General features: G+C 38.4%; 1 protein-coding gene across 4 annotated transcripts in view; it reads left to right on the top strand.

Annotated features, from left to right (window-relative positions):
* The window catches only part of GALNT13 (polypeptide N-acetylgalactosaminyltransferase 13), a 474,320-nt gene that overhangs the window by 8,688 nt on the left and 438,779 nt on the right, over window positions 1-26,853 (top strand). For 3 of the 4 annotated variants that reach the window (XR_013996206.1, XM_081095196.1, XM_081095197.1), the window contains exon 2: window positions 25,938-26,008. The gene's annotated coding sequence lies outside the window, so the exon portion shown is untranslated. Of the gene's footprint in view, window positions 1-19,645; window positions 19,715-25,937; window positions 26,009-26,853 lie in introns of those variants that run through there. The other variant, XM_081095198.1, reaches the window with a different exon arrangement.

The raw sequence follows: 26,853 nt of genomic DNA, 5'->3' as shown, positions 1-26,853 counted from the left end.
GATCTTACTCATTTGTGGAATATAATGAACAGCATAAACTAATGAACAAAATTAGAATGAGAGACATAGAAGCATGGGACAGACTATCCAACCTAAGAGGGAAGGCTGGGTGGGGGGCGATGAGGGGGTAAAATATCAACCAAAGTACTTGTTTGCATGCATATGAGCATAATCAATGGACACAGACCGCGGGGTTGTGGGGGAGTGAGGGCATGTGCTGGCAGGTGGGAGTGGCTGGGGAGAGGTCAATGGGGGAAAGAGGAGACTCACGTAATACTTTAACAATAAAGAATTTAAATTAAAAAAAAAGAGGGTAAAGGGGGATAAATGGTGATGGAAGGAAACTTGATTTGGGTGGTGAACACATACTACAATATATAGTTAAGGTATTATAGAATTGTATACCTGAAACCTACATAATTTTATAAACCAATGTCACCCCAATAAATTCAATTAAAAAGTGCTTTACAGATATTAATTTAATCATAACTACTTCCAAAAGTAGGTTCTATTAGTACCTCCACTTTCAAGATGAGGAAATTGAGATGCAGAAAGGTTAATGAGTAAGTGTCCCAAGTAAGCTGGCAAGTGGCAGGGTAGGGTCTATGCTCTTTTTATGAAATGTTTGACAAAACAACCTGCTTTAGGTCAAAAAGCTCGAAGTAGGAGAATTGAAAAGGGAATTTCAATTTCTATGTCTTGTTTCTATTTGAGTAAGTTTTGCCTTTAGAAGTGAAGAAAACCTGACCAACTCAGACTTCTGGTGTTGAAAACAAAAATGTTTCCCTTTTAAAAGCTATGGCACCAAATTAAGAAAGAAAATTAATATGAAAGGAACAATGAACATGAAAAAATAAATCAGTGGTGTTCTTCACGTAGATGGTTGTCTTTACTTACATGCAGACCCTGCCCTGCCCCAAAGAAAAACAAAAATCCATAGTGATGAAGACAGAAAGAAACAAATTAAATCCATAACTAAACAAGATTTCAATATGTAGACTTTAATCCATAACTAAAATCTACATCTGTAACTAACCTAATAAAAATGCCTTATTTTTTGTAATGTTGTTGATAAATTCTTTACATTACATTAGGAAATATTCATATGTATGAAAGGATTGGGGAAATCCTAGGGATTTTTGTTTTTTCTTAAGTATGTTTTTGTAAGCTTTTCATACGATGGGATATCTATGCTAATTTGTAGTCTCTGGTAATCTATAAGGAACTGATGTATCCATCTTTGATGAGGTGCATTTTCTCCTTACTCCTGACCTTTGGTTGATTTTCAGCAGCTTCCTGTTATTTAATATTTGTGTTTAATGCACTAAGACAGTGTTTTAATTAGACTTTTATTTAGTGTCTTAAAAAATGAAAATCATTTTAGTCTGAGTGATAATTGACTAGATTATGTGAATTATTTTTTTTTTAGATACTCCTGGTAATGAGTCAGTCCACCTGTCTGTTTTTTGTTTTGTTTTGTTGTTTGTTTGTGTGTGTTTTGACAAATCTGCACTTAAAAATAATTTGCTTTTTGGATTCTGTAATCAAGTGAGAGTTCATGGGATCACTGACTAAGTTTCAAACATTACAGTCTTTTCTCTTTTTCTCACAGCAAATTCTGCCTCTTTTTCTGAATCCTCAAGGCTTACATTTCTTTGATTCTCTTGATTGTTTAGTCTCAAATGGGATTATATATCATCTATTATTAGAAACCAGCCTGTTCCTGATCACGACCCAGATTTTACCCATATTCTATGGATTTTTAGTGTACCTCTATATTTTCTTTATAAATAAACACTGGGTACATAATTTCCTAATACTATTTTTCTTCTCCCATATCTTTCTCCCTGCTCCTCCCTTCCTTTCTTTCATCTTCATGGTATTCTCTAAACTATTTTTTGTGGCTTAATAAATCCTCATGTATCAAGACTGGACTATTAGTTGTCTTGATTTTGTAAAAAAAAAAAAAAAAAGTACATAGAAAAGAGCTTTTGTTTATTTCATCATTTAGTCTCTGAATAGGTAAGAGGCAGATGCTCTAGCTCTTGCATCTGGGTCATTTAACAGGAGGCTGGGGATGCTAAATTCGCATCTCATTACCTTTGTCTACTTTTAGAATTGTGTGCTTGAGCCCTGTGGTCAGCTGGCAGTTGGCAGGTCCCTGGCTCCAAGGGAATGCTGTTTATTTGAGGGGCTGCCAGTTTCAGTTGCCAGGAAGTTCTCACATTCCTTGGTCAGGTTTTTCTTATAAAACATCCCATATGTGTTTCATTAGTAACTCTAGACTATTGACTTCATGTCAGAAATTCATTGTGGTACTATTATTGCTAGATTGTGATGAGCAATTTTTAGAATTTATTTTCTGTGCCTCCCATTCTCTGACTTCAGGACAGTATTTTCACTGTTCTGTAAACCTAGAGCAGATATTTTGTCACAGATTTTTGAAAGAGTTTTATTGTTGTGCACTAAGTTGAGATGAATCGTAGGTAATTGGATGGTGCAGCTGAATTAACACATTGAATTGCCAGTTATGAGGCACTTCATTTGCTGGAGCAGACAACAATGGGCCCGTTTTGCTTCTACAATGCACAAATTCTTATTATCTATATAAAATTCTAATTTGAGTGGGTTAACATGTATGCATCACTTCCAGCCCTTTTGTAAGGAAAATAACCTCCACAAATATATTTGCAGCTATCTCATTAAATGACTTTGAACTTCAATAAATCTTTTTCTTTTAAGAATGTTAATCAGTTGTCTCATTCCCCACAAAAAGGATAGACTATAAAGCATTTCAGAAACAGAAATCAGTAGTACTACTTTTATCCGTGTTCCTTAAGACATGTGCAGATGTAAAGTTTGCTTTTATTTCAATAGAGAGCCTCGTTTGAATCAGTGTGAACAGTGTTTTTGTTCTCATGACTACGGTAATATGCAACGTTGTAATAACTGTATTCGTTCTTGGGTTTACTTCATTTTAGGTGTTTTAAGGATAGCTTCTTTAGGTCAGTGGAATTGCTTTGAAGCAGACGAGTATCCATTTTAAGAGTAAGGATTGAGACATAGCTTTATCTAAATTCCCTCCTGAGTACTCATTAACTTAAGCATTAAATGAAGGGATCAAAAAGTTATCAAGCTGTTATAAATTGTATGGAGTGAAGTCAGACCGAGGAAATTGACTAAGATGTAGGAGAGTGAAGTTCAGGGGAAGCCACTTTGCCATTAACAAAGGCTTGAGGCTCAACCATGCCAACAAAAATAGAAGGCAGAAGTGAGAGACTGCGGCTGAAACAAAATATTTAATCAACATGTATAGCTGGAATAGCCAGCCTTCTATTCACCAATTCTGCTTCTGTGTAAACATCTATGCAAGCTTATTCTCATCATCCTTCCAGACAGTCCCTCTAAACACATGCTAATGAAATTACCTGGACTGCTGAGGGACAGTAAGGGCAACTAGGTATGAATCTTAGAACCATAGAATAAAGTCCCTTTTATTTTGGCACTTAGGGTCTTTAAGCCTAATGATCACAGTCCCTGCTAACCCTAAAACAATGTCTTCAAATCAGTGAGACACACTCAAGTACAGAGGGCTCAGCATTTTCTAGTATTTCATTCTTCAATATACAGCATTGTCTAGTCTTTCATTCTTAAATATAAAGCAGCAGCCAAGGACCAGCAGACATTCAAAAAGTAATTTGAGGAGACATTTTTTAAAAAATTTTATTTTATTGCTTAAAGTATTACAAAGAGTAGTACATATGTCTCCTTTCCTTTTTCTCCATTGACCTTCCCCTGGGCTCCCCTACCCACAGCAAAGTATAATTAAGATAAAGACATGACCCAGCCAGCATGGTTCAGTGGTTGAGTGTTGACCTATGCACTAGGAGGTCATGGTTCGATTCCCTGTCAGGACACATGCCCAGGTTTTGGCCTTAATCCCCAGTGTGGGGCATGCAGGAGGCAGACGATCAATGATTCTCATCACTGATGTTTCTATCTCCCTCTTACTCTCCCTTCCTTCCTGAAATCTATAAAAGTAGATTTTTTTAAAAAAAGACATGGCATGATAACTATGAAGTAGTCCTCGAAGACAATTCATATTATTTCAATATGCTATAGGATTAGTGTAAAAAAAAATGGAGGGCTCTGGCTGGTGGAAGGCATTGGAATAAAGTGGGGACATTATACATTTAATGTGCAAGAAATATTTTCAAAGACAAAGAAAAATAGTGCAAAAAATTAAAAACTCCAGGAAAAACAAAGGACTATGCAAGAAGGAAAATAATCATAGAACTTTAGTTGGTTGTGAAAAAACACACATCAATTTTTTACATTAATTAAATATAAGTGGTACTTACTGATTTTTAACTTTTAGTACCAATCTTTAGATAAAATGTGGAAGTGATATAGAACAGAATGCAAATATTTTCAACAATGGCAATATTTTCACAGTCAACATACAGATGGTAGGTTTGAGTTAGGTATGGAGGAAAGGATAGAAATTGGAAAATTAGCATTTTACAGAATGGTTTAAGGGATAGTGTCTATAGTTTATACAAGAAATAGCAGTGACCATATATTCCTTAAAGTTCAAAGGATAACTTAGAGGAGTAAGTTATTAAGAGGAAGGGTACGGAAGTGGGGAGTGTGATAAGTGAGGTAACTTAGGTAATGTCTAAAATACTTTGGGTCTGTTTGTTTGGTCCAAGTATGATTTAATTCAATTTTTTAAAAAAATATGATTGCTTTCATACGGGTATATACTCTCCAGAGTTCCACAGATTCCAATCACTCTCTGCCGAGTCGCCCTGGAACATAGCGACATTTCAATTAAAACTACTATTGTAGAGCTAATAAACAAAGGTGATGCTTTCTGTTGAAAGGAACTGGTTTGGGTTGGGGGACTATATAAAGAAACATAAATACTTGGAAACTTTGTTACTAAACATAGTAGCAGTCATCGCCTACAGAGTTTTAAAGATCATGGGGCTAAGAGGAAAAGAATTGGATTCTAGTCTTAATAAAGCTATCAATACATTCTGCAGTATGTCATTTAAGTTCTCTGATTCTCAGTTTCCTCATCTTTAAAATGAAGCAACTGGTATAAAAATAGCCAGTAGCATTCTATATTCTAGTGTTTATTTTATGAAGATAGGACTATTAATTTCTTTGAAAATGAAATGAATTATAATTTTTCTAGGTATGATAACACTCAAGACTGATTTGGGGTTCTTTTCTTATTTATACTAGAGGCCCGGTGCACAAAATTCTTATTTATAACTAGAGGCCCAGCCAGCACCCTCTCCAATCTGGGACCCCTTGTGGGATGTCCGACCTGGATCGGGCCTAAACCGGCAGTCAGACATCCCTCTCACAATCCTGGACCACTGGCTCCTAATTGCTCACCTGCCTGCCTGCCTGGTCGCCCCTAAATGCCCCCCCTGCTGGCCTGGTTGCTCCCGTTGCCTGCTAGGTCACCCCCAACTTCCCCCTCCCTGCCAGCCTTGTCGCTCCTAACTGCCCCCCGCTGCTGGCCTGGTCGCCCCCAACTGCCCCCCCCCCCCACTGGCCTTGTCGCCTCTTACTGCCCACTCTGCTGGCCTAGTCACCCCAAACTGCCTCCCTCTGCCGGCCTAGTCACCCCTAACTGCCCTCCCCTGCCAGCCTGGTCATCCTCAACTGCCCCCTGGTCATCCCCAACTGATGCCCCTGCCAGCATGGTTGCCCCTCACGGCCCCCCAGCTGACCTGGTCGCCCCATGCAGCCTGCTGTTCAGTTGTTTGGTAGTCCCTCATTAGCCGCCCTGCCCTCCTGGTCATAGGCAGCCATCACGTGATGGTGTGAGGGTTAATTTGCATATTACCTCTTTATTATATGGGATTGTTGTTGATATACAATATTAGTTGCAAATGTACAACATACTGATGAGATATTTATATACCTTATGAAGTGATCACCATGATAATTCTGACACCATCTGATACTATAAATACTTATTACAATACTAGGGGCCCGGTGCACAAAATTCGTGCACTGGGTGTGTGTGTGTGGGGGGGAGTGTTCCTCAGCCCAGCCTGCCCCCTCTCACATACTGGGAGCCCTCAGGTGTTGACCCCCATCACCCTCCAATTGCAGGATCGGCCCCTTGCCCAGGCCTGACGCCTCTGACAGAGGTGTCAGGCCTGGGCAGGGGATCCCCAGACCCCTCCGATTGCTGGCTCTTCCCCTTGCCCAGGCCTGATGCCTCGGCCAGAGGCGTAGACCCCCATCACTCTCTGATCGCCTGATCGGCCCCTTGCCCAGGCCTGACGCCTCCACCAGAGGTGTCAGGCTTGGACAGGGGACCCCCATCTCCCCCTGATCACTGGCTCTGACCCTCGCCCAGGCCTGAGGCCTCTGGCCCAGGAATCATACCTGGGCAGGGGACCCCCATCTCCCTCTGATCGCTTGCTCCACCCCCTGCCCAAGTCTGATGCCTCTGACCCAGGCTTCAGGCCTGGGCAAGGGGACCATCATATCCCTCCAATCCCCGGCTCCACCCCCCACCCAGGCCTGATGCCTTGGCCAGAGGAGTTGACCCTCATCACCCTCTGATCACCAATCACCGGATCGGCCCCTTGACCAGGCCTGAGGCCTCCGGCAGAAGTGTCAGGCCTGGGCAGGGGGTCCCCAGCTCCCCGCGGTTGCAGGCTCTGCCCCTGCCCAGGCCTAACGCTTCTGGCCGAGGCATTAGGCCTGGGAAGGGGACTCCCAGCTCCCCGCGATCTCCCGCTCTGCCCCTGCCCAGGCCTAACGCCTCTGGCTGAGGCGTTAGGCCTGGGCAGGGGACCCCCGGCTCCCTGCGGTTGCAGGCTCTGCCCCTGCCCAGGCCTAACACCTGGCCAAGGCATTAGGCCTGGGCAGGGGACTCCCAGCTCCCTGCAATCTCCCGCTCTGCCGCTGCCCAGGCCTAACGCCTCTGGCTGAAGCATTAGGCCTGGGCAGGGGACCCCCAGCTCTCCGCGGTTGCAGGCGCCCCTCCTGCCCAGGCCTAACGCCTCTGGCCTAGGCATCCTGCCCAGGCAGCGGGGACCCGCAGTGGCAGCGGGGGGTGCCGCGATCGCATGGGCTCTGCCCCTGCCCCTGCAGGACGCCTCTGGCTGAGGCGTCCGGCTCGGGCAGCAGGGACCCGCAGCTGTAGCGGCCCCGCGATCGTGGGCTCTGCTTTAGGCCCAGGCAAGGGACCCCTAGCTCCCGGGACTGCCAGCTTCGACTGTGCCCAGCTCCCATCGCTGGCTCCACCCCTACTTCCTGCTATCACTGGCCAGGGCGGCAAAGGCGCCTGATTCTCCGATCATGGCTGGGGGGCAGGACAAAGGTGGCCCCAGGGCCGCCTTTGCCCTGCCCCCCACCTCTTAGCTCCCCCCTGGGTTTCCGATCACTGTCAGTGGCAGGGGGCTTCTTCCTGCTTTCCCTTTCGCCTCCCTGCATTGTGCCTACATATGCAAATTAGCCACCATCTTTGTTGGCAGTTAACTGCCATCTTAGTTGGCAGTTAATTTGCATATAGCCCTGATTAGCCAATGAAAAGGGTAGCGCCGTACGCCAATTACCATTTTTCTCTTTTATTAGTGTAGATTATTGACTATATTCCCTATGCTCTGTATTAGATCTACATTTCTTATTTCATAAGTGGACATTTTACTTCTTTTTTTTTTAATATATTTTATTGATTTTTTACAGAGAGGAAGGAAGAGAGATAGAGAGTTAGAAACATCGATGAGAGAGAAACATCAATCAGCTGCCTCCTGCACATCCTCCACTGGGGAAGTGCCTGCAACCCGGGTACATGCCCTTGACCGGAACCTGGGACCTTTCAGTCCGCAGGCCGACGCTCTATCCGCTGAGCCAAACCTGCTTTGGCGACATTTTACTTCTTAATCTCACTTTTTCCACCCTTCTTCCCACTCCCCTTCCATTTAGCAACTATCAGTTTGTTCTTTATAAGTTTGTTTCTGTTTTGTATGTTGTTCATTTGTTGTTGATTGTTTTAGATTCTACATATGAGTGAAATCTCTTTATTTGAGTAAAGGTGTTAATTGCTTTTTTTTTTTTAATATATTTTATTGATTTTTTACAGAGAGGAAGGGAGAGAGATAGAGAGTTAGAAGCATCGATGAGAGAGAAAGATCGATCAGCCACCTCCTGCACATCTCCTACTGGGGATGTGCCCGCAACCCAGGTACATGCCCTTGACCGGAATCGAACCTAGGACCTTTCAGTCCGCAGGCCGATGCTCTATCCACTGAGCCAAACCGGTTTCGGCTGTTAATTGCTTTTTTAACAGTGGTCTCTGTTCTCCTTTAAGTTTATCTCTTGATCTTGAGTCTAATTGAATTGACCACTCAACTCAGAATCATGCATCTTTAGTTTTATTAATCTGTAATAATCACTTCCCAAATAGGGTTGTTTTGATAGAATTTTTAAACTACTCAAGGCCTTATTTTCTTTTAACATTTTAAAAAGCATTAACAAACAATTCTTTAAAAGGTCCTATCTCCATTCTACCTCTGTTTTTCTGAACATACTAAAAAATAAATTTTAAACACTGAACAATTTTAAAAACCATTTTTTAGTGGTTTCCAGATAGAGATGGTGAATTCTATAGTCCTCTGTGTTGTTAAATTATACGAGTTACTGTGATTACCTGATGTGTCTGCAGATTCACAGAAGAATTGATAGATGAAGGATGGCCATTTCAACATTAGGCAGATGTGAGGATATTGTCATCTTAGATTGGCAGCTGCTTTTGAAGTTCTCTCTGCTTCTTGTTGTTTGGGCTAGCACTTTAATTTTGTAGTTAATCAGAAATATTTGCTTTAAAAATGCTAGATACATCCAATGAATGTGAGAACACAGATGGGTCCCCCAAGAAATTACTAACTTGCTGGTGGTTTGAAGAACTTTGTGGTGTTTGTGTATGTGTGTGTGTGTGTGTCTATGTGTATGCTTTAGCATTTGTAAGAGAGAGAGAGAGAGAGAGAGAGAGAGAGAGAGAGAGAGAGAGAGAGAGGCGTGAGAACTTTTCCTAGTTTCCCCCCATAGCTTGGGATGTGTGCAACATAACACTTTTGTGGAAAATTGAGAAAGAAAATTCCTTTTAACTGATATGTTAAAATCTAGGACTTTTATGATATGGAATGATAGATGATTCTGAAATGAGAAAAAAAAATTAACCTTAAGGCATTCTTTAAAGCTGTGACTATCTGGTATCTGTTGACAGGTTGTGATTACAATCTCTTGGGTCGCCTCCTTTTATCATTTTCTGAGCGATCTGGCTCTTGGATGGTGACTCCAGGGCAGTGGAAGATGTTTTTGTTCTGTTATCTCACCTGGCTTGAAATTTGCTTTTAAGGTGAAGTTCCTGGCAATTTATTAGAACCTTTAAAAGTGTATGAACTACCCCTTGATTCTAATCTAAGTTTGGAGGAGGCAATGGAACATAGTTGTGTTAAAGACACAAATTTAAGACAGTGGTGCCTGCATGAATGCAGTTCAAACCTTTCGACTCATCCAGTTACTAGCAGAATGACAAAGCAGTTACATAGCCTCTATGGAATTTAGTTACTTCATCTTTAAAATGGGAGTAGTAATAATACTAGCTAACACTAATTCAGCTCAGGTCTCTAATTGGGCATGAGGGTCTCTTTAAGTGCTTTACATAATATTAGTTCATTAAATTTTCATAATACTAGGAGCTAGAATACTTATTTTCATCCCCCTAATAATTGTAACTACTTTAATGGCTTGTCATGAGGGTTGAGATGACAATACGTGTAATGTACTGATCACTGTGCTTAGCACTTAGCAAGTGTTCCACAGAGCTTAGCTATTCCTAGTGCATCTCCTTTACCAGGGTCCTCTGCTGGCATTAAGTTTGATGGGTACCTAGTAAATCTGGCCTGCTTAACCGATTTTCCAAATAGAAATCCCAGAACTGGAAGAGTTACTATAAGGATAACTGCAAAATCAGGTCCCAGGAGACAATAAGTAAATAGAAATCAAAGAGAGGGTTGAAGTCAAGCAAAATAGAAACACCAAAAAACTGTATTAGTGAAATATTTAGAATATTACATAAGAGAGGAGAAAAGATAAATGTGTGGAAGAGAAGGACATATATCATGGTAAGTAGTATATCATGATGCCATACAAATTGTACATAATGCTTAACACTGCAGTGCCATTTTGCAGAAAGTGATCTAGCTTAGAAAAAGGGTGATAAGCGTCATTCTCTATAGCATGATCTGGAAAATTCCAACATCACTGCTGATTGTTTTTGGGAGTTCTTGGTTAAATGCAGTCATCTACCATTTTCACCTTAATTTTTTGATCAGCTTAGACCATGTTATTTTTTCTTGGCTGACCCACAGAGAAATTGAAAGATGGGTGCTTTTGTGTGTGTGTGAATATGAAAAATAGTAAAAAGTTTAGAAGACACTGTCATCTTAGCCTCACTATCTGAATGAAAAAGATGAAACATTATTTGTTTGTTTGTTTGTTTAGAGACATAGACTTTATGTTTAGTGTGTGATGTCTAGTTGTTTTTAAAAATGTTTAACTGGACATTTTCTGTTTTTTTTTTTTAATTTTATTTATATGAATACATAATGTGAAATAACAAATTGTAATTGATTTCTCATTTAGAAATATTTGTATTCCAATTGTCTTTTCTTATCACTGAGGAAAATATGTTGTTTTGAACATTGATAGTTTGTCAGTTCCTTCACAATAATTTGTACAAATGATAATTATACATAAATTAATAAACTGCTGGTGGGAATCTAATGAGGCTCATGCTGTTTTTGATTTATTTCTGAATTATTTCCAGACTGCTGAACTGTACCAGGATTAATTGTTTAGTTAACCTACAATTTCCTCAACTCCAACAACATGTTTAGTAATATAGAAGTTATATTTTAAAATGGTAAAGTGTGTTTTGTGAGAGATTATTACATAAGAAGTGGTTATATAGGTTATTAAATAATATATATGTTTTATCTGTGTTTAAAAATCCTTCCCCCCTAAAAAATAAATCCAACCATAGTAAAGGTCACTTTAAATGTAAATGATTTACACCAGAAAAAAAATCCTTTTCCCATAACCTCTTACTACTTTATCTAGAGTGATTCAAACAATTTTCTAATGTTGTCTAAAACAATGTTGGGTCCCCAGCTTTCATTTGCCTAGTATTCTGTTGACTCATTCTGAAGTTGTGTGCCACTGAATATATCTAAAGTGTTATTAAAAAGAAAAGCTTTAACAAATTATTGTAAATAATTTCTACCTGAGAAATATTTAAAATCAAGTAATAATTTTTACTTTGTTTGTGAGCCATACATAAGGTGAACCATACATAAGGTTAACCATTTCCAACCATGTTTACATTAAGTTATAGACAGACGATTGATTGGTTTTCTTGTATTGTTGGACCTATCTGCCCAAATATTACACCGCCTATAATTATTTTATAGTAGGATGGTCCACTGATAATTAAATTTATAAACTTACTTTGTGAACAGCTTTCATTTTATTTAACAAGTTCTTTATAAGTTAGTAACTCACAAAATATATGCTCTACTTGTATCATTATAAATCTGAAACCAAGATACGGAAAGATTTAGCAATATTATTGAATTTGCAATGTATTTTTGACTAAAACTAAATCAAAGGTATACAGGGTGTCCCCCCAAAACGTATACACACTCTGAATAATTACTAATTCCAATGGATTAAATCAGAAAAGAAAGAAGCATCAATTGAGCTATCAAAAAGTCTGTATACATTTTTTGGGATGTCCTATATACTTTTTTTCTGTTATAGGGCAGGGCTGATGTCCTGTGTATATGAGTGTGTGTGTGTGTGTGTGTGTGTGTGTGTGTGTGTGTGTGTTTCCCAAAGGACTTGTAGTGAAAGTTGAGTTTTCATTTGTATGGGTTCTTTGGGTATTTTTAAGTGTAGACCTTTACGGTCTGGTGCTTGGACACCCTTAAGCTAAATATAAGTTACTGATCTTATTTTATGACTAGGGGCCTGGTGAACAGATTTGTGCACCGGTGGGGTCCCTTGGCCTGGCCTGTGGGGATAGTGCCAAAACTGGCTCTCTGACATCCCCTGAGGGGCACCGGATTGCAAGAGGGCACAGGCCAGGCCAAGGGACCCCACCGGTGCACGAATCTGTGCACCGGGCCTAGAGTATGCATATAACATCTTTGGTAAATCTCTTTCTGCCCTCCTCTCTCCCTCCTTCCCTCTGAGATTCATCAGTCTATTCCATGTTTCCATGCCTGTGGTTTCTGCTCCTGCATTGAGCATCTGCCCCCTGGTGGTCAGTGGACATCATAGCTACTGATTGGATGGTCCAATGGTCGGCTGGTCGGCCAGTTGCTTAGGCTTTTATATATATTTAGGTAATTCAGATTCATTCCTAACTTTAAGGTGCTTTGTTAACTATAAAGTTGGTTTTGACCTTTTGTTGGACCAAATTAAGTTTTGCTCCAACACATTTTTACTTCTCTGTCTAAAATCTTATTTTCAGCATAACTTTTTTTATCAGGTTTAATTTAGTAGTTTGAGTATTTAGCCAACCTTCAAATCCTTCACCCTTTCCATTTCTCTCCACACTAACACACCCTAAAACTCCTACATTTGGTCACTTTAAAAATAATACTATTTTCTGTCCATCTATTTTTTTAATCATATTTGTATGTAGTATTTGCCATGGAAACATTTTATGTGATTTTAATCAAGTTGTATTATGTGCATCTGTATTTAATTATAATTCTCTAAATACCCATGCACTTTTAATTGGCCATATGGCTACATCTCATCATAACTTAATATAAAAACTTGTGGGCCAATAACATGTTGCCACATTTTAATAATTTATTGGTGCATGAAATGATTCCTGCATAAGCAACCAGCACATAATCAATTAATATATTTGGCCAGTGGTTTTGGGATCTACTTAGTTTAGGGCACTATGTAAGTGCAAGATCAGGCATTTCCAAACTTTCATTAAAGGGCACATACTAACAAATGGTTTTTAGCAGTGGGTTCATGTTCACCTCCTGCAATTACTGAGTGATTTTGCAATTCTAAAACCCTGGGGATCCAGTCGGCAAGTCCTCTTTCCTGTGTGCCTTGCATTTCTCCTTGCTTGCTGTCAGATCTTGGTCGTCTTGAATTGTCATACTATTAAAAAGATGATTTTCTCATTCCTGTTTCTGAGGATTATTTCTCATTCAGAAATGAAAAACATCTGCAAAATAGAGCTATTTACTTTCATAGGCCACACTTTTCCATCAAGAAAGGGCTTTGTGTGCCATAAACAAATATAAACATCATTTTTCTCTATGAACAATATGATAGTTTCATGAATCATGAGCGCATTACTACAGATTGCTATCTTGTAGAATTTTACTCTTGCTGCTTTCTGTTTCTTTTAAACAAGGGTGTTCAGACTGTGCTATTCATGACTGAATTTTATAGGAAAATGTGTGTCTCATTTGTTCATTCACTGTGCAGGGGCTTCAAGGACTGTGCGGCTCTTTAGTATCTAGAATTCTGATCTGATGGTATGCTTGGCTGATTGCCATCAAGCAAGTCATTCAGAGGACTTAAGAATTCTGATGTCACACACCCTGTATTAATCTCAGGGGCAAAATTCACACTGTACCCCAATTTCTAACTTTTTCACCTGCTAACTTTCTCAACCCAGGTTCACATCTTCTGGTGATTAGAAATTTCATGAATTTTACCTTTTTGCTGACACCCACATATAGATCTCTCTCTGCAAGTCCAAATGTGCTTATTGGAGTGGCCTAACACCAACACCAATAAAAAAAAAAAAAAAAAGGAAGGAAGGAAAGAAAAGGAGCTTATATCTCCAGATTGATGCAGTGCCATGGTTGGCCTGTCTCTCCTCCCTTCAAGTACTTGCAGTCCTGTGGCATGTTATGCCTCGAACTGCTTCACTGACCTTGGCTTCCAGTGCTGTTAAAACAGTAGGGCAGAGTTTTCCTGTTCTCTTCCAGCAAGCCTCAGGAGTGAGATCTGGTCACTGGCATTTATTCTCTCACCTTTAGTCATGTTTCCCCTTGAAATGGAACTAATCAGGGAATTGTCCTATTTACTGATGTTCATGAAGTGTTCCATGCAAAAAAAAAAAAAAAAAATATATATATATATATATATATATATATATATATATATATATATATCTCCATTCCTGTAGTTTAATGAATCCTTTCATCTATCTTTCTAAATTATAGATGCATATCCACATGTATTTGTTTTTTGTACATTATGAAATCCAAGAAGGCAGTTTAACTCAGTTCTTTGTGCTGTACCTTAGAGAATTGCTCTACACAATTAAATCCTTACTACATGCATTTAATTAGATTGCCCATGTACCGATAGGTCCCCTGGGACTTCCAAAGCAGTTGACGCTTCTTTGGAAAATGATGCAGGCCAAAAGATTTAGGTCAGTCAAATTTCTATCTGGCTTTCCCAGTAGGGTAATTGAATATGTCTTTCCATTGTGCTATATTAATATCTTATTTGTGATTTTTTTTTCTCTCAAATTCCATTGTCAGCTGGCCAAAGGTTGTGCACTTTATATACTTGTTGTCAAACTCAGTGGGTGTTTGAAATAGCAATGTCTTTATGGTTTTCACTGAAATGATTCAAGAGTCCTGCCACCTCTGTCATTTCTAAGAATTAGTCTGGAACTCCTTTGCTTCACAAGGGACATAAGTTACAGATTTTAAGATTGAAAGGGATTTTGAGGGGTGGCCCTGTCACCCCCCCTGCCATCAGTCATGGTTTTGCCTAGTCTAAACCCAGTACTCACCATTTTTCTCTAAAATAAAGCTAGCTTCCATTGTGTAGTTCCTTACATACTCCACATTGCCAATAGAGGGATCTCTCCAAATATAGTTCTCAGCATGCAACTCCTGGTTGTAAAAACCCTTGAAAACTCTTCAGTTTAAATTTTAAATTCTTTAGCATGTCATTGAAGATCCTTCATAGAAATCTACCTCAAATGACCATCTCAGCCTCATATCTCATCTTTTGATTCCATTTAATGTAGTATTTGCAGGATTCAGTTACTTCTCCATAACCTGGATATGGCATGAATATCCATGACTCTGTGTTTCTTGCTCTCACTGCTTTTCAGCTTTCAATTACCTATCTCCTCATTTCAAGTCAGCTCAAGTGGCAACGCTTTTTAAAGTATTTTCCCCAAATCTCTAAGGTAGAATTATTCTTTTTTTTCTGTTTCCTTAGCACTTTTTTCCTATTGATGTTGCTACCTTATACCACATTATCACCATAGTTAGCTGTATCCTCATATGTCTCTCATTTTACATTGTAAGCTATTTCACAATGGAGGCATTTTTAAATTTGGTGCCGAAACCCGGGATCGAACTGGTATCACATATTTTTAAAAAAAATATTTTTATTGATTTCAGAGAAGAAGGGAGAGGGAGAGAGAGAGATAGAAACATCAATGATGAGAGAGAATCATTGATCGGCTGCCTCCTGCATGCCCTGTACTGGGCATATGCCCTTGACCAGAATCAAACCTGCGATCCTTCAGTCCACAGGCCAACACCCTATCCACTGAGCCATGCTGGCTAGGGCAGGCATTACATTTTTTTATAATTCCCCTAAGATCTACCAAAGTCTACAATATAGTCAGTCATTCAATAAATGTCTTGAAAAAGTGTTAAATATTGATTCAGTAGGATAAAGACTTATGATGTTACTGATGATCTATTGAATAAATCTTTGTGACACTTCTGGAATCTTTTTCTGGAATATGGTGGGTATAAAAGGATATTAGTGTTTCCCAGCTGGTGTGCTCAGTGGTTGAGTGGCAACCCATGAACCAGAAGGTCTTGATTCGATTTTCAGTCAGGGCACTTTCCTGGGTTGCGGGCTCCATCCCCATTAGGGAGCATGCTTTCAAGAGGCAGCTGATCAGTGATTCTTTCATATCATTGATGTTTCTATCTCTCTCTCTCCCTCTCTCTGAAATCAATAAAAATAAAAATATAAAAGAATATTAGTGTTATCTAATCTAAAGATAATCACCACGAAATCATCAAAATTGTGGGTTCAAGAAGGTGCATAAGTCTGATAAGATGGCTCTTTAATGTCACTGGGGATCTTGGATCCTTGTAGCCTTTCTAAGATTCATGCACTGAAAATAGCTGGTAGAATTTCAACCACTGTATCTACATTTTGGGCAGGCAAAGGCTAGTGAGCATCAAAATGCACTTAGCAGCTAAGGGAGGAGAGAATAGATATTGGTGAGGGAACTGGCAGGTTTAGCCATGTCACATCAAAATCATATTTTATTAACTTTTTGATAATTTCTAATTGCCTAGTTATTCCCCAATAGTTTCTAGTTCTTTTAATGCTAAAGTTCTGTCTGATATAAAGCTGTTTATTTCATTCTTATTTATGAACTGTGTTGCTTTTTTTTCTGAATTTTTAAACTATTTGTTTTTGGATTTTATAACATGACATACATATTTTCTTGGTAGAAGATTTGAAAGATTAAGAAAAGGAGAAAAATAGAAATAAATATTATATTTTTACATCATTCAGAGATAACACTTTGTTACATAGTCCTTCAGTCTTTCTGAATTTTATACATATATGTATATATGTAAATATATGTTCATATATTTATAACTAGAGGCCCGATGCACAAAATTCATGCAAGGGACTTGGCCCTCGCAGCCCCAGCTGCCTTGGCTGGCCCTTGCAGGCTCGCAGGCAGGCCCTTGCAGCCTCAGCTGGCCATCACAGCCTCACAGCGCCTCACAGCCTCACAGCCCCTCACAGCCTCACAGCCCCTCACAGCGTCACAGCCCCTCACAGCCTCAGCTGGCCCTCACAGTCCTGGCCAGTCCTCACAGCCCCTCGAAGCCCCGGCTGGCCCTCACAGCCCCTCACAGCTCCTCACAGCCTCGGCCGGCCCTTGCAGCCCTGGTTTCATCTAGAAGGTTGTCTGATGTTCCTTTGGCTGTTCGATCTAATTAGCATATTAGCTCTTTATTATATAAGGTTATTTACATACTTGCTACCTTATATATCATATTATTTTAGAAAGCATTTATATTATTTTAAAATATAGATAAAAGATTTCTACGTATAAATAAATACTATTTGAGTCATGAGTTTTGTGACTTCATGACAGTCTATCAACTGCACAACTCACAACTGATTTAGTTGATCCATAATTGTTAGAAACTCCAGTTGCTTTTAAGAATTTACAATTATAAATATTATAAATGACATTGATGAAGTTCTCTGAACATGAATCTTTGCCTGTTTCTTTAGTTCTTAGAATAGCTTCGTGGAAGTGGTGAAAAGATAGGGATATGTAAAGGGAAAAGTAAAATTTCTATAAAGATTAAGAATAATGATGTGAAAGATGTAAAATATTCTACGCTTTAGAGTATATTTGCTGAAGGTGACTTCATCTCAGAGGATGAAGAAACCAACTTTTTTTTCATTTCTCTTCAGGTAAATAGGAACAGGTGAAGAAGGAGAAAGCATTCACACCTCTTTATATAGAGCAGCGGTTCTCAACCTGTGGGTTGAGACCCCTTTGGGGGTCGAACGACCCTTTCACAGGGGTCGCCTAAGACCATCGGAAAACACATATTTAATTACATATTGTTTTTGTGATTAATCACTATGCTTTAATTATGTTCAATTTGTAACAATGAAATTGGGGGTCACCACAACATGAGGAACTGTATTAAAGGGTTGCGGCATTAGGAAGGTTGAGAACCACTGATATAGAGAGCCTGGTGGATCTGGAACAATTTGCCAGCTGTAAACATTCAATGAAAAAAAAAGAGAACAAAGTACTGATTGAGAACCCACTTGATTTAGGAAACAGGTCTCCACTTCTCTTCAACTGGATGGATATATAAAAGGGATGATGGAACAGTTTCCAGTTAGGGAACACCACAATGTAGACACTGTCACACACTGCCAAAAATCAAGGGGCGAGGGTGTCCTAGGTCCTGGTCAAGGCATTTAATCCTGGAGTCTACTCAATATGGAATTATATACTGATGCAAGTTGTCTAGTAAACTTCATGAGGATTATATTTAAATTATGTAGAATACTAGAGGCCTAGTGCATGAAATTTGTGCGCGGGTACCGTCCCAAGGCCTGGCCTGCGATCAGGGCCATCTTCCCTGACTGTCCGCAGCCAGCCCTGCCTCCCGCTGCCACCTACCCTCGGTTCCCGGTTCGCTATCAGGTGATTGGAGCCTGCCAGCACGGGGAGGAACCAAGAGGTCAGCTGTTCCCGCCTGCTTTCTGGCCCTACCCCTGCTGCGGGTTGCCCTCTGTGTGGGGGGCGACAGGTGGGGTGGGGGCCTTGGCTTGGAACCACCCGTGTCCCCTGCCACCCATCCCCAGTTCCCCGTTCGCCATCAGATAATCGGAGCCTGACAGCCGGGGAAAGGGACCAATAGGTGGTTAGTGCGTCTCACAGTGACTGGTCGAGCGGTCGTTCTGGTCATTCCACTGTTAGAGTCAGTTTTCATATTACCCTTTTTAAAGGATAGAGGCCCAGTGCACAGGTGGGGGCCGGCCGGCCGGCCCTGATGGGGTCCCTGGATCGGGGTGGGGGTCCCTGCTGGGGGGATGGGGCTGGCCAGGATGAGGGGCCACAGGAGGTTTCCTGGCCAGCCATGCCTCTGATCATGGTAGGGGTCCCACTGGGGGGGGCGGGGCCAGCAGGGACGAGGGGCTGTGGGAGGTTTGCAGGCTGGCCACGCCCCCAATCGTTGGTTGTTCTGCCTTTTTGGTCACTGGGCTTTTATTATATAGGATTCTGGAGATTCTGATTTGTCATACCTTTCACAATTGAAATTATCATAAGATTATGATCAAGTCATATTTACAATAGAAAATGAGCTGAGGGTTTTTGAAGTCCAAATGAAAATGGGAGAGGAGGGCAGACTAGTGATGACTTTAGAAGTTATATGTTAATCATTTTGCTTTGATATAGATAAAAATAGAGACATAAATCAAAAAGGCATTTGGTTTTCATATATCTCAAAGATCAGAACAAATGGGGGTAACAACCAGCATGACTTTGAGAGAAGTAAATCACTGTGAGTTAATCTAATTTTGTTCTCTGACACAATGACAGGACTTAAATATGAGGGGAAGCAAAAGAGTTCATATATCTTCACTATGCTGTACACCTGAAACTAATACAAAGTAATATTGACTATAAACTGTAACTTAAAAATAAAATTTAAAATAACAGCTCATATATCTTCACTTTAGTAAGGTTTAGTTTTTGCCTCACACAATGTTCTCATGAACAAGTAAAGAAAATGTAATTTTGTGTACAGGGAGGCATAGCTTGTTATTTGTCATCGAGTCAGTAACCTGCCAGGACAGACCACGTAAATCACCAGAAGGGTTTATTGGGTGCTTATACCGAATGATATTTGTATTTATATCCAGAATTTAAGAATACAAAACGTGGAAGCTATAGAGTAGAAAAGTTGCTAACTCTGTAGGAATTTACAAGAATTCCAAGTGAATATAGGAAGCAAGAAAAGTGGCTGAAGTTGAAGATCGATGAGAACCATCGATTAAAATGGCACTTAAAGAGAAAAAGGTAATATCTAGTGTAATGAAATGTAAATCGTGTATGTAGTGCAAAAATATGGTAATATCTAGGCATTTTGACACCTTGTTGCTGTAAATTAGAAATGAGACCTATTATAGCTATTTGGATGATTCAGGGGGATCTATAGTGTTTCCTGCCTTCACTGACATTACTCATCATGGAATAATCAATCCTTTGTATGTTCTCAGTTTTAAGACTAATGCATGTTCATCTGTTTGTAGGTATTTTTAATCTTTAGGTTTTACAAAATACTTGTCTGTTGCTTTGTTGAAAAAAAAAAAAGGACTTGTGTTAATTCCTCCAAAAATAAATAATTACTTTAGTAAAGCTGCTTTGTTTCCATATAAACAATTTTTTATTCCAATGTTAAATTGTTGGATAATCTCTTTGAAGATATTGAAAAAGATAATTAAACTCAACATGTGTAATACAAGAATGCATAACACTCAATTTAAGACATGACAATATGAAGAGCCAGGACCAAATTGGGGCATAGCTAAGCAAATATTTTTTATGTCACAAATGCTACTAGCTACAGTGACTGTAAAATAGAACCTGATTGTGGAATTGTTAAAATAAGAAGTTGTGTGCATCTGTACTAATAAAATATAGTTTACAATATCTTAATAGCCTCATGCTATTTAATCTAGTAATTCCCCTTCTGGGTATTTTAAGGCAGCAACTTTCAACTGGTGTGCCACAAGAATTTTCAAAATGTGCAATATGTGACACTGACCTTTTTTCCCTCAGGTAGTCAAATGAAAAAATGACAACAGCCAACACAACAGAAGCCATCCCGTGTGAAGGAATTAAAATATAAAAGTATATAATATATAAAATACAGAAAAAGATATATTTCTGAATTTCTTGTTTGTTATCCTAGTTGTCCAACAACATTGGGCAATGATTTTGATTTATTCTAAACTTTTTTTTCTCTATTTAAAAACCCTTCACTGATTTATATTTGACAATTTTCCTGTGATCCCAAGATATCTCAATGAAAGTAAAGCATTTATTTATTTCTACCTTTATTCTTTTTTAAAAAAAATTTGTTTTATTGCTTAAAGTATTACAGAGTATTACATATGTCTCCTTTTTTCCCCCCCTTGACATTCCCCTGGTCTCCCCTACCCCCCAGTGTCTTGTGTCCATTGGTTATGCTTATATGCATTCATACAAGTCCTTCAGTTGATCTCTTACCCCCCTCCCCCCACAACCCTACCTGGCCTTCCCGCTGTAGTTTGATAGTCTGTTTGATGCTGCTCTGCCTCTGTATCTATTTTTGTTCACCAGTTTATAATGGTCTTTATTATCCATAAATGAGTGAGATCATGTGGTATTTATCTTTCATTGACTGGCTTATTTCACTTAGCATAATGCTCTCCAGTTCCATCCATGCTGTTGCAAATGGTAAGAATTCTTTCTTTTTACAGCAGCATAGTATTCCATTGTATAGATGTACCACAGTTTTCTAATCCATTCATCTGCTGATGGGCACTTAGGCTGCTTCCAAATCTTAGCTATGGTAAATTGTGCTGCTATGAACATAGCGGTGCATATATCCTTTCTGATTGGTGTTTCTGATTTCTTGGGATATATTCCTAGAAGTGGGATCACTGGGTCAAATGGGAGTTCCATTTTTAACTTTTTGAGGAAACTCCATACTGTCTTCCAAAGTGGCTGCACCAGTCTGCATTCCCACCAACAGTGCAAGAGTGTTCCCTTTTCTCCGCATCCTCTCTAGCACTTGTCGTTTGTTGATTTGTTGATGATAGCCATTCTGACAGGTATGAGATGATACCTCATTGTTGTTTGATTAATTTTAAATTTGGGTATGGTTTCAAACATACAGAAAGTTTGCAATTACTGTAGTTGTGAGTACATGAAACAGTGAATAAGGTACAGATATCATGCTTCTTGAGTTGAAGTGCTCTTGTGTGTATTTTCTAAGAATAAGGATATTGTCCTGTATAACCATAGTATAATTATGGAAAATAAGACATTATTAACAAAATATTGTTATGTAACTCAAAGTGCATCTGGATCACACATGCATTTGGTTGTCCTGTCTTTTAAACTTCCTTTAACCTGGAGCAGTTCCTCAGTTTTTAATGACTTTGAATTTGAAGAGGTCATGCCACATATTTTCAGACTTTCCTCAGTAGGTTCAGGCCAGATAATATTCACATTCCTCAATTTGGGTTTGCTTGCAATTTCCTAAATATTAATTCAGGTTATGCATTTTTGGCAGATACACCATGGAAGTGATGTTGTGTCCTTCTCAGGAGTAGCATACTTGAAGCACATCATGTATATTTGTCCTGTTGATGATGTTGGCTTTGGTCATTTAGTGAGGTGGTCTATGCCAAGTTTCTCCATTGAATGTTTCTACTTTTCTTTTTGTAATTAGTAAGTGATTTGTGGAAAGACACTTTAAGATTATGGAGATATCTTGTTGATGATGCTTTCACCCACAAGTGCTGGTTCACAGGTGTTTTCTTGACCGAATCAAGTTAACTATAATGTTTGCCTAATGGTGATGTTCTAACTCTTATCAGCACATCTATATTATAAGTGGCATGCTATACAAAAGAAGAATTTTCAATTCCTTATACACTTTATTTTTATTTATATTTTATTGCCTGTCATGGATTTTAATTCTTTATGGTTATTAATTATTTTGATTTCCCAATTGTCCAAGATTTCACTGCTGAGAGCTTTTGAAGTTACAGCCTATGCTCTTTGGACATATCCCCATCATTTTTAAGTGCCAGAGAAAATGTTGCCACCTTGGATTCTATATTTTTATGTCTCCTTCCTATGTCTGTTATGCCAGGATAGTTTTTCAGTATGTTAATAGTATCAGTGGACTTTCTGAGAGTAAGTTTTGTGTTGGTATTAGAACATTTGTTTTCCTCTTTTCTCCTCCTCATAGATTTTTCTGTACCCCTTAGATCTCTGCAATACATAGTGGAGCTGGAAAGATATCTCTGTTAGAAATTGCTGTTTAATTTTCTGTTTACAAGTAATTTAACATTTTTATTATTCTCAAACTTCCAGTTATGCTAAAGATCTAGGATTTGTGTTGGGGTTTTTGTTTGTTTATTTTGATTTGTTGACTGTATATATTTTGCTCAATTTGTGAAATGTTTAATACATTCGTGCTGTTAATACTACCCAGAACTCTAGCTCCATATTTTTAAAGCATTCTACAAAACATTGTTATTTCAAGTTATTTAAAACATGCCATGATGTAATCAGAGAGTGTGGATTGAATAGCCTTACCTTTTGTGATCAGTGTTAATCCAGTTTATTTAGTTAAATTGAAGGGTTTTTTTTCTTCTATTATTTTTTATCAAATGGCATATTTGTCAATCCAGGAAGTCTCTGAAAGATGTGTGCATGGTAAAATCATTACTGGAGATAACTTCTTTGATTTGTACCAATCAGTTGTGTTTGTAAATTTCTCCATTAGCTTTAAAAATGATCAAATGTATATTTAGACAAATGGACATTCAAACCCATGAAATTTTAAAAAATGTAATTAGATTAAAATAAGGTAACTAACTAATCAATAACACCTGAGTATAAAAGCCAGTGAAATGTAGTTTTAAGCAGTTGCTTCAACTAATGAAGTAAGCATTTTGAGCCTCATTGAGGATAGTCCTTTCTCCAGTTTCATAGTAAAGAGGTTCGATTGTAGTTGGTATGCAGGGATCAGGAACAAAACACTGATGTTTGAAAATGGAAGAGTAGACGACAGCTTTCAAAAGTAGGAAATAGCTGAGGGCAGAAAGTATGTCTCATCCAAGAGAGACAACAATTTCTATGTTCTCTGGAGGCTCAGCCTAACAAAATCTTTGCTCTTTCAAAAAGCTAAAAATGAGGATTCTTATGAAAAATATTCCACTTTTGAATATTTAAAAAAATACTTTTGAATCCATGATGTGGAATAAACAAACCATGTCAATAAGCCAGATTTGGTTATTACACTCCACTTTGCAACTTCTACTCTGGATGCAATGGAAGGGCTAACAGGTGTTGTAGTGAGAAGTAATTGGGTCAGAAAAACTGATTCTGCGCCAGTGATGGCGAACCTTTTGAGCTCAGCGTGTCAGCATTTTGAAAACCCCTAACTTAACTCTGGTGTCCTGTCACATATAGAAATTTTTTGATATTTGCAACCATAGTAAAACAAAGACTTATATTTTTGATATTTATTTTATATATTTAAATGCCATTTAACAAAGAAAAATCAACCAAAACTATGAGTTCGCGTGTCACCTCTGACACGCGTGTCATAGGTTTGCCATCACTGGAGGAGGAAGAATTGACCTAGGCAGTCATCCCCTGAGCTGTTTTATTCTCAAAGTAGAAATTTATGCTTAGGACTGTGCTTATCATCATCATCTCGGTGTACTCCTCTTCCCCCCCCTCCCCCTCCCCGCACAGTACCAATATATATAGGTATCTAGGGTAGAAGTTGATCAAAGGCTATACTCTGAATGTAAATGTTTGGCTCTAATGAGAGACTGGCAGCAATGTAAGCTGATGAAACCTGGGGGAGAAAAGGTATCCAGGCCCTAGTGTCACCTCTTACCAGCTGTGTCAAATTGGGGAAGTCACCTTATTAGTGTTAACTTTAGTTCTCTTGCCCACACGAATGAATATGCTAAAGTGTAAAGAAACATACAGATCTGCTAATAGTTGCTTTATAAGTTTATTGAAATTATATATGAATATGAATTTGCTTTTTTATTAAGCTTTAAGTTTTAAACTTAGAAAAATAAAAATTTAAGAAGACATAGTTTCTTATGAATTTCTTGATTTACTTCTTTTCAAAATATGTTTTTATTGATTTTATAGAGAGGAAGGGAGAGGGAAAGAGAACTAGAAAAATCGATGAGAATCATCTATTGGCTGTCTCCTGCATGCCCCCTACTGGGATTGAGCCCACAACCCAGGCATGTGCCCTGACCAGGAATTGAACCAGGGACCTCTTGGTGTATGGACTGATGCTCAACTACCTAAGCCACACTAGCTGGGCTCTTGATTTATCTTTGATATCTAAATATAAATTTGCTAATTACATATATAGTTTTCTCTTGTTTGAGAGGCTCTGCGTGAACCAATAGTAAAATCATTCATTCCTATGCCAGGTAGAGGCCTTTGCCATCCTGTGTTTTTTAAATACTCCAGGAAGATAAATTAGACATCCAACTCATTGTCTATTCTGTTTGTTGAACTGATTACACCTGGTTTTGGTGAACACAAAAGCACACCGTCTGTATTAATAAACTGGTGTTTCCACTTAGTACTATAAAGAACCACATCTCTCTGGGCAGAAATTCTGTTGGCTGCTGGGAACTAATGTTACTCTAAAGGTGCTTGCTGCTTAGGGGAGTTTTATTTGTATTGTCCATCGTGTGTTTGATCTATCCGAAAAAACACATTGTACCTCAAAGGGTTATTTAAAATGTCATTAGGTTGTATATTATTTTTTTTCTTTTGAACAGTTCTTTTATAAAACAGTATACCCCCAAACATAAAATCCTATTTATAGTGAAATATATTGAGCTTTGAAATTAATGTGCTCATCCCAACATTCCTCCTTTAAAAAACACACAAATTAATTAATAAAATCTTATTAAATAACTTTTTCCTTATAATTACGTTGACTCTGAAAAAAAGAAAATGGATGTTTGTGTATTTTTGTGAGGCATGCAAGTGGCATTCCTACTTTTTTCTCAGTGTGTGGTCCTCAATTAAAATTGACATGCAATTACAAAGTGAATTGGTGCAATTCTCTGGGTAAATCAAGCAAACTTCTCCATCAGAGATCTTAATATGTTAGACAAAGGTGCATTTTTAAAACTTGAATTATTTTAATAACCACATCAAGTCTCCAATTACATTTAGCTACAGACATCTCATGATTTTGAATTGCTTTAAGTTGTTCTGCCATGTATGATTCTGAATCCGTGTGCAGACTCTTGCCTCTTACCCAAGAGTGACCTCCTTGACTGATGTTTAGAACAGTTGGGAATATTTCTGTTCATCAGCCTACTATGTTTTGTAAGATATATAATCTATATTTCACAAAATTTTATTTCAGTATGTTAAGTATGTAGTGTCTCAGTGTGTGTTGGTCTGGATTTGTATTTCTGTGTCCTTGGCCAATTGCTTACTCTTTTTTCTTTTCTTTTCACAGATGCATTTTGTAGGAGTATTTTGAAGATGAATGTTTGCAAATCATTTTGAAATTGCCAAGCGCCACATACAGTAAGTAATATGTATTTCTATTTTTTCACTCAATTGCAGTCATGCTGAATGAATTTGGCAGACTGTCATAAACGAACACATTTCTATTTACAGTTCTTGATATTTGTGAATATTGAGAAAAACTATATAAAAGATAAAAACTTGAGCTGTTGGCTAGTTGGAATTAAGTTGTAGTACTTTAAGATTTCTAATAGCTGAATTTTACTATTGTTCTATGTACATAATGCACACAATAATGCTTTTCACATATTGTTTAAGATTGCTTTCCTCTGAATTGTACATTGAGATGAGTGAAGAAAAAAATTAGTGTTATTTTAGCCAGTGTTAATAAGGAAGTTTTAAAAGGAGTATTAAGTATTAAGATTTGCTGAGTATTAGGATTTGCTAGTATTCCGATTTGCTCAATATCAGGCAATTTACACGTTGCACCTTTAATTCTTACCCAAATATTTTAAGTTTATTATTTTTATTTCTATTTTTTAAATAAGAAAACTGATACTCAGGAAGTTTTAATGCCTTGCACAATATCTATTCAAGGTGATGAATCTGGGCATTGGACATAAGACTTTTCAAAAAATATTCCTTTGGTAGCAGAAAAAGTCAAATAACTTTTATTTAAGAGCCTGGATGTTTTGAAGAGTGCAAACATGTCCTGATTATTTCTTTGGGTTTTTGTATTGCTTAAGCATTATCCTGAAAATGTTGCAGGTTTTTTTGATTTTTTTTTCCTGTTTGTCTATCATGTCATTGCTTTCATTTCAAATTATGCTTTCTAATCCTAATTTGAACCGCTTTGAACTAGTAGGAAATAAGTGAAATGCAACTTCCTTAAAGAAAGAGTATAT

Source organism: Myotis nattereri (genome assembly GCF_964212035.1).
Source record: "Myotis nattereri genome assembly, chromosome: 7".
Lineage (NCBI taxonomy): Eukaryota > Metazoa > Chordata > Mammalia > Chiroptera > Vespertilionidae > Myotis > Myotis nattereri.
This window is presented reverse-complemented; position numbering and strand designations above follow the sequence as displayed.